This window comes from Mauremys mutica, chromosome 1 (genome assembly GCF_020497125.1).
Source record: "Mauremys mutica isolate MM-2020 ecotype Southern chromosome 1, ASM2049712v1, whole genome shotgun sequence".
NCBI classification, from domain to species: Eukaryota; Metazoa; Chordata; order Testudines; family Geoemydidae; genus Mauremys; species Mauremys mutica.
In genome coordinates, this window is record NC_059072.1 from 60,447,625 (window position 1) to 60,459,164 (window position 11,540).

Here is an 11,540-nt window from a genome sequence, read left to right on the forward strand (position 1 = left end):
CTCTGAAATCATGTTAAAATGCCTTCTGCTGACCCTCCAGATCAAATGGAGTGTGCTCAAAGAGGGGCACTGGTGCAATAACATGTGTACAGTAACTCCTTGCTTAATATTGTAGTTATGTTCCTGAAAAATGTGACTTTAAGTGGAATGATGTTAAGCAAATCCAATTTCCCCATAAGAATTAATGTAAATAGGGGGGGTTAGGTACCAGGGAATTTTTTTTTCCACCAGACAAAAGACTATATCTTATACACACACATATACACCGTATAAGTTTTAAACAAACAATTTAATACTTTACACAGCAATGATGATTGTGAAGCTTGGTTGAGTCAGAGGATGGAAGAGGGTGGGATATTTCCCAGGGAATGCCTTACTGCTAAATGATGAACTAGTACTCAGCTGAGCTGTCAGGGGTTAACACATTGTTGTTAATGTAGCCTCACAAATGGAGGGAGGGGAGACAGCATGGCAGAGAGAGATGGAGACACATACCATGTGTGTGACAAAGAGACATGCATTGCCTCTGTAAGTACGCTGACCCCACTCTACGTACACTGCCTTTTTTAGTAGATCAGCAAGTTGAGACAGCAGCTGCTACCAGGAAGCTCCCTCAGTTCTGAGTCCTGTGGTGTGTCCCCCCTGCTCTCTGGATGGGATAAAGCGGGGGGAGACACACCCTGACATTAGCACCCATCCTCCCCCACTCCCTTGCACAGCAAGCAGGAGGCTCCTGGGAGCAGCTCCAAGGCAAGGGGAGAGGCAACCCAATGGCAGTGGGGGGAGGGACAGCTGAACTGCCGGCAATTGGTAGCCTGCTGGGTGGCTGTTACACAGGGAACTTAGGGGAGTGGGGAGCTGACAGGGGGGGCTGCTGGTCCACCCTGGTTCCAAGCCCCCACCAGCTAGCTCCAATGGGCTGATTTTTCTGCAAGCAGTAGACAAAGCAGGCAGCTGCCAAACAAAGTTATAAGGGACCATTGCACAACTTTAAACAATCAAGTTCCCTAATTGATCAACCACGTAACAAGGAAACAACATTAACAGGGACAACTTTAAGTGAGGAGTTACTGTATTTATATGGAAGTGAGTGTTCTGACTTAAAGCCCTGATCCAAAGCCTGTTGAAAACAAATGGAAGTTTCATGTAATTTCAGTGAGCTTTGGAATGGGCTCTAAGTGCCACATTTAAAAAACGGGCCTTAGTGTGCACTTTCCTGAATGTCACTGCACCTTTTTAGCTCTGCCCTTTCATCACAAATGAAACAAGTGACACAAGTTTTTTTTTCTTCCAGAACACTTCTTTACAGAGTAGAACAAAGAACAATTGACTTATACTTTTTTTTTCTTTAGTAGGAATATCTTTTGAGGGCATTCAAACTGTAAACACAGCAGCATTTGTTAACCCCAAATTTATATAATAAATCTCCAAGGCTAATCTAATGTTATTTATAACAGCAGGAAAAGGATCTTTTATTAGGAGCAGGAGCTTTTAAAATCTCAATAGAAAATTCCATGTATTTACAACAATCCCAGATAATGAGGAAATCATCACCTGTTTGCAATACTGTTTCATGGAATAACTCCATTTGAGCCAATGACAAACAGGTGATGTCCTAGAGTTCAGTATTGCTAATATACCATTAGGATTACTTTTCTGTTACCACTTTCCCAAGGTTTTCTTTATAAATATTCACTGTTAGCTGCACCTTATAGCACCTTCTACTGGCTTTTTTCTCCTGTCTGAGTTGGAATAGATAGCGACTTTTCTGAATGCTGTTTCCTACATCAGAAAAGAAGGCTGATCTTGTAGTTAGGGCACTGAACTACAATTCAAGAGACTGAGATTCATTCCCAAACTCTGTCACCAATTTCCTGTGTGACCTTCCTGTGTGACTGGGTAAATTGCTTAATCTCCTCATGGTTTATACCCTCATCTGGAAAACGAGGATAATAATGTTACCTTTCTCCCACATTTTTTTCTGTCTTTTCTATTTAGCTTGTGAGATCTTCAGAGTAGAGTGTGTTTCTTCCTATGTGCATGTATAATGGCTCACACAACAGGGCTCCAATGCTGATGAAGGCATTTGGCTGCTACTGTAATACAAATAATTAATAGCATACTTTATAAAACTTAAAATCCTACATTAAGAATGCTTGCTAGACTATCATCTTGTGCATTCCTAATACATTTTATAAAATCCTTAATAATGAGTTCATGAAGATTGTTGTTGCATTTCTTAATTATGTATGTAAAAGGCAACATTAGTTGTGTTTTCTAATCTCTAATGGGAATCAAAGCTTACAATAATTATTAAAATATTTAGCTTCTAATAGTGGGCTATTTGTTAGAAGATGTAAATGTTGCAGTCATTGCTCCACAGAGCTTGCTATCTAAATAGACATGACAAAACAAGAAAATACAAAACAAGCAAAAGCAGGGTAAGATTACAGCAGCAAAAAGATATACTTACAGTCTGATGAATTTGTACTGCTTTGAGATGGAGATAGGTAGTGTTACAAAGCCCCACTTCTACAGGCTGGTCTTTGTTGCTGGCCTCCTGCACTAACACAGAGACCATCTGAAGTCAGTAAGACTCTGCATGGGCAGAGTCATCTGTCCATGTAGAACAGCCGGAAGGATCAGGACAACATATTTTACAATTTAGAATATTAGCCTCATGGGCCAGGACCACCCTACCAGGGATTAAATAATTTTATGTTTGTTTGAAAACCTTAGAAGCCAGGTTTTGTCCTAACCTACCCCAAAATCAATTTCATAACATGTCCAATTGACAGAGCTATATTTTCAAACAAGAACACCTGAATTGCATATGTAAACTGAGCATTTGAACATTCAGTGGTAAATTTCATCTGTACTTATAAAGCACCAATCACTATGGTATAAAGTTGCTGTAGATGCAATTAAACTAGTATATGACAGCTTGTAGGGTTGGGTGGACATAGCTATCAACATTGGCATCTGTGACACACTTGTTTATCTGACAATTTTCTTGGCTAAAATCCTTTAAATAGAGCTGGTGATGTGAGATGAAGGCTTCACACTTATGGAGGCTTCACACAATCTCACTCAGATTGCAGGCTTCATACTTATGACCATTTCCTGTTTGGATTTTTTTTTTTTGGTAAATTGTTAAAATGACCTTTAGTGACCTATGATAGAAATGTCAAATGTCATGTTCCTTCTCTTTTGCAGCCAACAATCCACATGTAATGTGTACTAAATTTCAAGAATGTATCTCAAAAGGGTACTTGAATAGCTGAAATCTGATAAGGAAGACAGATGACTTTTAGATAACCTCCGATAGAAAGGTCAAAAGTAGGATTTGTTCCCCGGCATATCCGGGCTCATAATGAGGCCTGAAAAATTTAGATTTTTATCTGTAAATATTGGTAAACTTTGATTTCACTGTACCACAAACCAATGAAAAAATATTTTCCTGGATGATAATCAAAATTTACAGATAAGCAGCATTTTTCTCACTTTCCTTGAGAACTACAGTTTGATTTAAGGACATTTACTTTGCATATTTTGACATGATATTAACATTTTGTGTTTGAGTGGTTATAAAGTTTTAGCTATTTGAATCTCAACATCTAGTCTCATTAAATAATTGCCTCCCATAATTTTACTGCCACTGTGAAAATTTAACTAGATTAAAAACTGAAAAAATGCTTAAAACCCATAATTTTGCAAAACTGTGAAAATTTAGATTAATAAAAATAGAAAAAAACTGCTTATGTGAATGTATAAGGAATACCAGTACTTCAGGGACAGAGGCCTGCAGTTGGCTGGCTGATTACCCTTCCCACTGCACCTGAGAAAGACCTAGAACTTAATTAGCTGATCTTTATCAAAGAAGGCAGCAGCAAATGAAGGGGCTGGACTGCAAAACCCTCTGGAAAGATTAGAGTCAGTTTTCCCAGTGGACTGCTGCTGGAGCTACTGCAGAGAGGAACTGCTCCAGAAACCAAACAGACAAAAGGGGAGACTGTGTGGAGTCCTTTATTTATGAGACTGAGGAAAAATGCAGGAAATTTTGGTTACTGGAGTTACTGGCATGAGGAACAGACTTGAGGAAGGGACTATTTGGCCTGGACAGACTCTTGAGGGAATAATCTGCAAAGTTTTGATTTTGTTTGTTAAGAAGGATTAAGTAAAACAATTAACCTTGCTGGAAACTGATTCCCTAGGTTCCTTCAGAGTGCTCGGACAGAATTAGCCCAGGGAGTGAGCGGAGTTAGAAAGAGCAAAGACTGGTCTGGTAGGAAGGAGTGCTTACTATAAGGTAGGTCCTACTCCTTTTACAACTTAAAAATAAACATCAGTATTAGCCATTGAAATTATAAATAAATAAATCTATAAAACCTACTCCTAATAAATAAACATGCTAAGGTTCAACAGTATAGCTCAGTATGAAAGTTGCATTAGTCAATTTAGCCATTTACAATTATTTAAAATACAAAGACAATATTTATCCATCCCTCACTGCAAATTTGACTATAACCTGCAGTTTCCTATGGTTGTCTGCTTCTGTGAGAAATATCCCCAGACTGTAGTCTGGACTTGTGTATTTCTAAAGGAAGATGTGAGTAGACAGTATTTTATTACTGGTATTCTTAAAAATGACAAGATTTGGGCTCATTCTGATCTCCAATATAGCGAACTTACATATTCATGAGTCTTTCAAATAGTTTTTCATTCAAAAAGTGATTGTATAGTGCTTCCAATGGCACAAGTAAGCCTAGGTAAGGCCAAGTGCATCTTCTAAAACGTGTGCCCTTAACAATACTAATGAAGAAATAATGACCTCCAAAACATAAAACATTTTCTTTGAAGTTGTCTTTTCAGATTTAATCATGCTACACAGCTTGTTAAGTTTGTTAAATGTTTTTTTTTCATGGAATAGAAACACAAAACAAAGCCAATCAGAAAGCTTGAAATTACAGTAGGAATGACACAAAAAAGGTTCCTCTTCTTTTTAAAGGTAAAAGAAGGACTTTTCCTTTTCGTTAAGCATTCTTAAAAGAAAAAGACTTAGTTGCAATATTGAAAATAACAAGTGCAGCTGTTAAATCTTTTCAGAATTCTTCATCCTTGATGTCCAAAGCATGTGCTCTCAACAGGTGGAACTGACAATTCCATTTACATTCAACATCTTTAAATTACTAGCATGCCACACAAAAAGACCGTATGCACTCCAAAGCCCCCAAATCATTTATTTATATGACATTTTATCAAACTATTATTACTGAAGCACTCATGTTCACCTCAGTCTTTCTTTGTCAATCATTTAGAGATGTAAAGCACTGACTTAGCAGTCGGACTTTTTGTTTGTTTTAAATTTTGCTTTTGGAAGGATGCCATGCCTAAGGTTTTGCATGTTACTGACCAAGAAAATGTGCTCACATTTTCAGTGACAATGCCACATTATGGAAGTGAGATCAATTTGGCAGTGTTTGACAAGTGACAGTACTAAAGCAGAAAAGAAGGTGAATGAAAAGAAACCTTTACAGAAAGAGATAAGACACATTTTAGTCTGTGGCTGTACTGGAAATGTTGCTGTAACAGAAAAGTTTATTCCATCAAATCAAAAGATATATAGCAGAGGGGAAAGGACATAGTAGGGAGGAAAGTTTAGATTTAAATTTAGCTTGTTAAAATGATGTCTTAAATGTATATAATTCCTTTATCCCAAGTGCTTTACCAACTGACTTATAAACTGGATGCAAAAGACTAATTCATCCACCAGTGAATGATAAGAACCCTGATGAAAAATACTTCAACTGTGTAAGAGCGCACAGTAATACTACACAATAGTTTAGTACAGGATCCAAAGAATGCCATATTCATTTGGAACTACTATGGGATTGGTGGCAAAGGGAGGGAGATGGTGGGTTGGTAGGCAGAATGTAACTGTCCAAGTTAGGATTTGGCCTTGACATTAACATGTTATCTCATGGCAGAAGTTGCCATAGGATGCTTAATACTCACAAGTAATTAATAGCAGGAGTAGGACTGTGATTTTACATTTACATAAAAAACAGAGTATTGCTTGAGATCTCATTAACACTGTTCTGGTACACTGATCCAAGATCTGATGCTATCAGACAACAGTATTGGCTGTGACATCATTTAGCCTTAGATGGAATCTCATTTCATAGGATAGGCAGCTGCCATATATTGTCCTTTGGAATAGAGGTATAAAGAGTACATAAGTCCCGATTCAGTGAACCAAAGAAATCCTTTTCTAGTTTAACAATCTGTACTGTTAAAATCACTGAGCAATGTTTTCTTTTCTTGGCGACAGAAGAGGTGAGGAAAAGAAAACTGGGCCATAAACATTGTTTCCAGGGAAACAACTTTATGGCAAACTTATAAAACTTCTTTGTATGAGAAAGGGTAAAAAGAGGAGCAACTAGCAACAACAACAAAAAAAGAAAATGCAATGGAAAACATTCCCCCAAATATTTTCTCTAAAAAGGTTTCAGGAAATTAGGAAGCAGTAGTATTGTCTTATATTACATATCTGCCCACAGGTCCATCTCCTTCATTCAACTGAATGATACTACAAAGACAGAGAAGAGACAAACAGGAGTAACAATTCACAAGCTCACTGAGGTTGGTGATATCAGAAGCTGTGGCACTATGCACTTAATTATAGGATAACAAATGAAGTAATTCCTTAAGATCTTTTGTCATGTAAGCCATCAAAAGTAGATGAAGAGTTGTTGAAGTTAAAAAGTTTAGAAACTACTTTTGCTCTGGGCGTGCTTTTGACCGATTAGAGCTTGCTACTAAAAATGGGATTGTTTCCTGGAAAATAATAGTGCACTCAATTGTAACTCCCTAGGACTAAAGCTATTCAGCTAAACTTTTAAAAGTGTCCACTGACTTTGGATGCCTTAATTTTGGGTGCCTAGCTGAGACACCTTGCACCTCATTCTCAGAGGTCCTAACCACCTACAGCTCCCACTGTCTTCAGCTGGAATTTTGGGTGTTGTTCAGCGCTGCTAAAAATCAGTTGCAGGGGACCTGATGTTCAGGCAGTGTAAACTGTAATACTGTAACTCCATAGAAGACAATGGAGCTACACCAGTACGCCACATCCCACTGAGGATCTAGAGGACCCTCAAGAGGAATTCTCCAAAATTGTGGCACCCTTAACTGGTGGACACTTTTTTGAAAATGTTTACCATTGTAGATGTCTAAAGTAAAATGAGTGCAGTTAAAATATATTTCTTTTTTTTACTAGTAGAGAAGAAATGATCAGTTCTGAGAGTACTCATCATTATAAGAATATGGGAACACTTCCCCCAACAGTAAAATTACTCATCTGTAAAGAGGTACAGTTGGTGCACTTAAAATAAAATCACTGAGAGCTTTAGAGATGTTACTAGTTGTAGTGGTATGCTCTGTTTTAAGTGTGAGGAATATGTTAAAAATCTTTGCTATTAGAATGAACTTTCAAGCACACCCACTGGAAAAAAAAACGTTTGCCACTGTATATATATTCTTGACTATTTAGTGTAGGGCTCTCATTACACTGTTCCAGCTAATTGCAGTTTCATTTACATTTACAAAAGGTGAAGCCTATTTTGGTTTCTCAGAGTGTTGAACAGGCACATTTAAAAATATAAATAAATAAGAAAATATACTCTTGTCTTTCCATGCTCCCACTGGTGGATTTTTCCATCAGCCACCATCACACTTTTTCCAGACCAGGAGGACCTTTCACATCTGTATTTAAAAATAAAGGGCTAAATTCTGTTTTTTTGGTTAGACTTGTGATTTGAATGGTTTTGCACAGATGTAATTGTGGTCAGAATGTGGCCTGTAACATCCTACACTCAAGCAAGAGGACTTCAAGTTCTGCCAACTCTAGCAGATGTTCACCTTCTGATGGTAGATTTAATGTTATATGTTCAAAGTAATGCTGCTATGATAACATCATGGTTTTGTCTCTCACCAATGGCACTTTCTCAACAGGGTATCAGAGGAGGTGCCTAATTTTAGGGATTGACTTCAATGAGACTTACTTGTGCTAAGAGTTAGACATGTGCTTAAGGACCTTGTTGAACTGGTGTCCATGTGCCTTGACTAAGCCATTTTTCCTATTGAACATAAGAACATAAGAACATAAGAGAGGCCGTACCGGGTCAGACCAAAGGTCCATCTAGCCCAGTATCTGTCTACCGACAGTGGCCAATGCCAGGTGCCCCAGAGGGAGTGAACCTAACAGGCAATGATCAAGTGATCTCTCTCCTGCCATCCATCCTCTGACGAACAGAGGCTAGGGACACCATTCTTACCCATTCTGGCTAATAGCCATTTATGGACTTAGCCACCATGAATTTATCCAGTCCCCTTTTAAACATTGTTATAGTCCTAGCCTGCACAACCTCCTCAGGTAAGGAGTTCCACAAGTTGACTGTGCGCTGCGTGAAGAAGAACTTCCTTTTATTTGTTTTAAACCTGCTGCCTATTAATTTCATTTGGTGACTCCTAGTTCTTGTATTATGGGAATAAGTAAATAACTTTTCCTTATCCACTTTCTCAACATCACTCATGATTTTATATACCTCTATCATGTCCCCCCTTAGTCTTCTCTTTTCCAAGCTGAAGAGTCCTAGCCTCTTTAATCGCTCCTCATATGGGACCCTCTCTAAACCCCTAATCATTTTAGTTGCCCTTTTCTGAACCTTTTCTAGTGCTAGAATATCTTTTTTGAGGTGAGGAGACCACATCTGTACACAGTATTCGAGATGTGGGTGTACCATGGATCTATATAAGGGCAATAATACATTCTCAGTCTTATTCTCTATCCCCTTTTTAATGATTCCTAACATCCTGTTTGCTTTTTTGACCACCTCTGCACACTGCGTGGACATCTTCAGAGAACTATCCACGATGACGCCAAGATCTTTTTCCTGACTCGTTGTAGCTAAATTAGCCCCCATCATGTTGTATGTATAGTTGGGGTTATTTTTTCCAATGTGCATTACTTTACATTTATCCACATTAAATTTCATTTGCCATTTTGTTGCCCAATCACTTAGTTTTGTGAGATCTTTTTGAAGTTCTTCACAATCTGCTTTGGTCTTAACTATCTTGAGAAGTTTAGTATCATCTGCAAACTTGGCCACCTCACTGTTTACCCCTTTCTCCAGATCATTTATGAATAAATTGAATAGGATTGGTCCTAGGACTGACCCTTGGGGAACACCATTAGTTACCCCTCTCCATTCTGAGAAATTACCATTAATTCCTACCCTTTGTTCCCTGTCCTTTAACCAGTTCTCAATCCATGAAAGGACCTTCCCTTTTATCCCATGACAGCTTAATTTACGTAAGAGCCTTTGGTGAGGGACCTTGTCAAAGGCTTTCTGGAAATCCAAGTACACTATGTCCACCGGATCCCCCTTGTCCACATGTTTGTTGACCCCTTCAAAGAACTCTAATAGATTAGTAAGACACGATTTCCCTTTACAGAAACCATGTTGACTATTGCTCAAGAGTTTGTTTTTCTATGTGTCTGACAATTTTATTGGTGGTGAATTTTATTGGTGGTGAAATTGCTTTTTTTCTTTTTGCCTACTTTACTATTGGGCACTCTGTCAATGAAAAAGGTTATCCTATCTTTTTTTCTGTCTCAGTAATCCTTGCTGACACAGAGTTGGCAACCTAATTAAGGAGAATCTTTTTTTTTCTCTTGTAGTAGCCTCACCCTGTGGGAGAGAAACAGACATGGTATCTTTGAATCTAGGTTTTAAAACTGTAGGAATAATCTGTGCCTCTGATCTTAGTATAGTTTATGCAAAGACTTTTTAATGTGGCTAACCTCCTGTCCACCAAATGCTTTCCAAACATCCTCATCGGTCACTCAACTGAGAGAAGCAACATGACCATTCATGCGTGTGTGGCCACCTCAAGATTTTAAAAGAATGACACACATTTTGATGTTGTTTATCTGAGTGCCATACAGAAAGCTGCACCATCTGGAAGGTCATCAGGGACCTTATGTTACTCAAGGATTTTGGAGGATAGGGCTAGTGGAACATCACAAGTTTTTAACTGAGTATCTATTACTGAAAGAATCATTGTTTTATATCTTCAAAGGGGCTGATGTAGAAAGGCCAAAATTTTCAAAAGTGGCTAGTGGGCCTGGGTGACCTAATTTTCAGAAAGTGCTGAGCCTCTTCCTGTAAAATGTAATACTCTTTTAAAGGTGTCTCAGGTTGGTCACCCAAAGTTGAATCATCCAAAAGAGCTAGTCACTTTTAAAAATCAATCTATCTTCTGTGGGATTTACACCACCACCCATCACCATAGTATCTGCATACCTTCCATCTAAAATCAGTAGCAATAGCAAAGCCGCTAGTGGTTTTTGGTTCTTTTTTCTTTTGGGGTTAAATCCTCTGCTTGGGGTATGCCATTTCCTGGGTGAGTGGGGGTTTGGGAGCTATGGCTGTCCATGTTAAAATCTTGGCTGTATTATCAATCTTTGTTTTTTAAAATCATGAGAGTCAAATTCAAGCAGTATTCAAAGCAATCAAACTTTCCATCCTTAATGAGAGGAAATGGAATGCCTGTCTAAGTCCTTGGCTCAGAGGATTTCTTCTAGGTCTGATAAGCATATGTAGGGGTAGCCCATGGGGAAAAAATTCTAAAGTACAATTCTAGGCCAAAACTTTCAACCTCAGGTGCCTACAACTAGGCACTATATAAAGGACTTGTATTCAGAGATGCTGAATACCTGTAGCCTTCATTGTGAATTATGAGGGTTCAGCGCCTTCTAATTATAGTATTAAGTGTGTACTCTATGTTTCAATGTTGTAATAGTGCCATAGTAATTATACTAAACTTACATTTATTATTATAGACAGGGCTGATAGTAGTGACTTAGTATTGTCAAATACTTGCCCAATATTTAACAATAAAAGACTCCTCTGTTTATCTGCTTATACTTGAAGCTGGGTGGGAGACACTTTTCCCATCCTGCGAGAATTTTTGAGATTTCAAAAAAAGTTTCTTGACCTTCTGAATCAGGATGAAAAATCAATCTTGAAACATTTCACAAATTGAAAATTTGTTTAAAAAATCATATTGGGTCAATCAAAATGTTTTATTTAGATTTCATCCTTTAGGGTTTTTTATAATTTTTTACTATAACAAATTTTGAACAAAAATCATTTCAAACAAACAAAAAATGGAGTTTTTCTGTTTAGAAAATGTTAAAATTTCCTGTTTTGATAACTTGGAAACTTTTTGGGAAATTCACCAAAACCTATGAAAGTTTTGGTTTCTACAAGCAGGCCGGCTCCAGGCACCAGTGCGGGAAGCAGGTGCTTGGGGCGGCCAATGGAAAGGGGTGGCAAATTTGGCCTAGTTGAAAATTTTCTGTGTGCACAGACTCCATAGAAACTTCCTAGACCTTCCACAGCTAAATTACCTGAAAAGTCCATCTGCACTGAGCATGCTTCAGCGTGGGGCTGAACAGGACTTTCTCTGCAATTGCT

At 38.1% G+C, this 11,540-nt stretch overlaps 1 long non-coding RNA gene across 1 annotated transcript; it reads left to right on the plus strand.

Moving 5' to 3' along the window:
• Positions 1-1,763: 1,763 nt before the first annotated feature.
• On the plus strand, positions 1,764-6,642 carry LOC123372599. Its single transcript, XR_006580362.1, has 3 exons — positions 1,764-1,899; positions 4,215-4,309; positions 6,561-6,642. It is a non-coding gene; the product is annotated as an uncharacterized LOC123372599 (long non-coding RNA).
• The last annotated feature ends 4,898 nt before the right edge of the window (positions 6,643-11,540 follow it).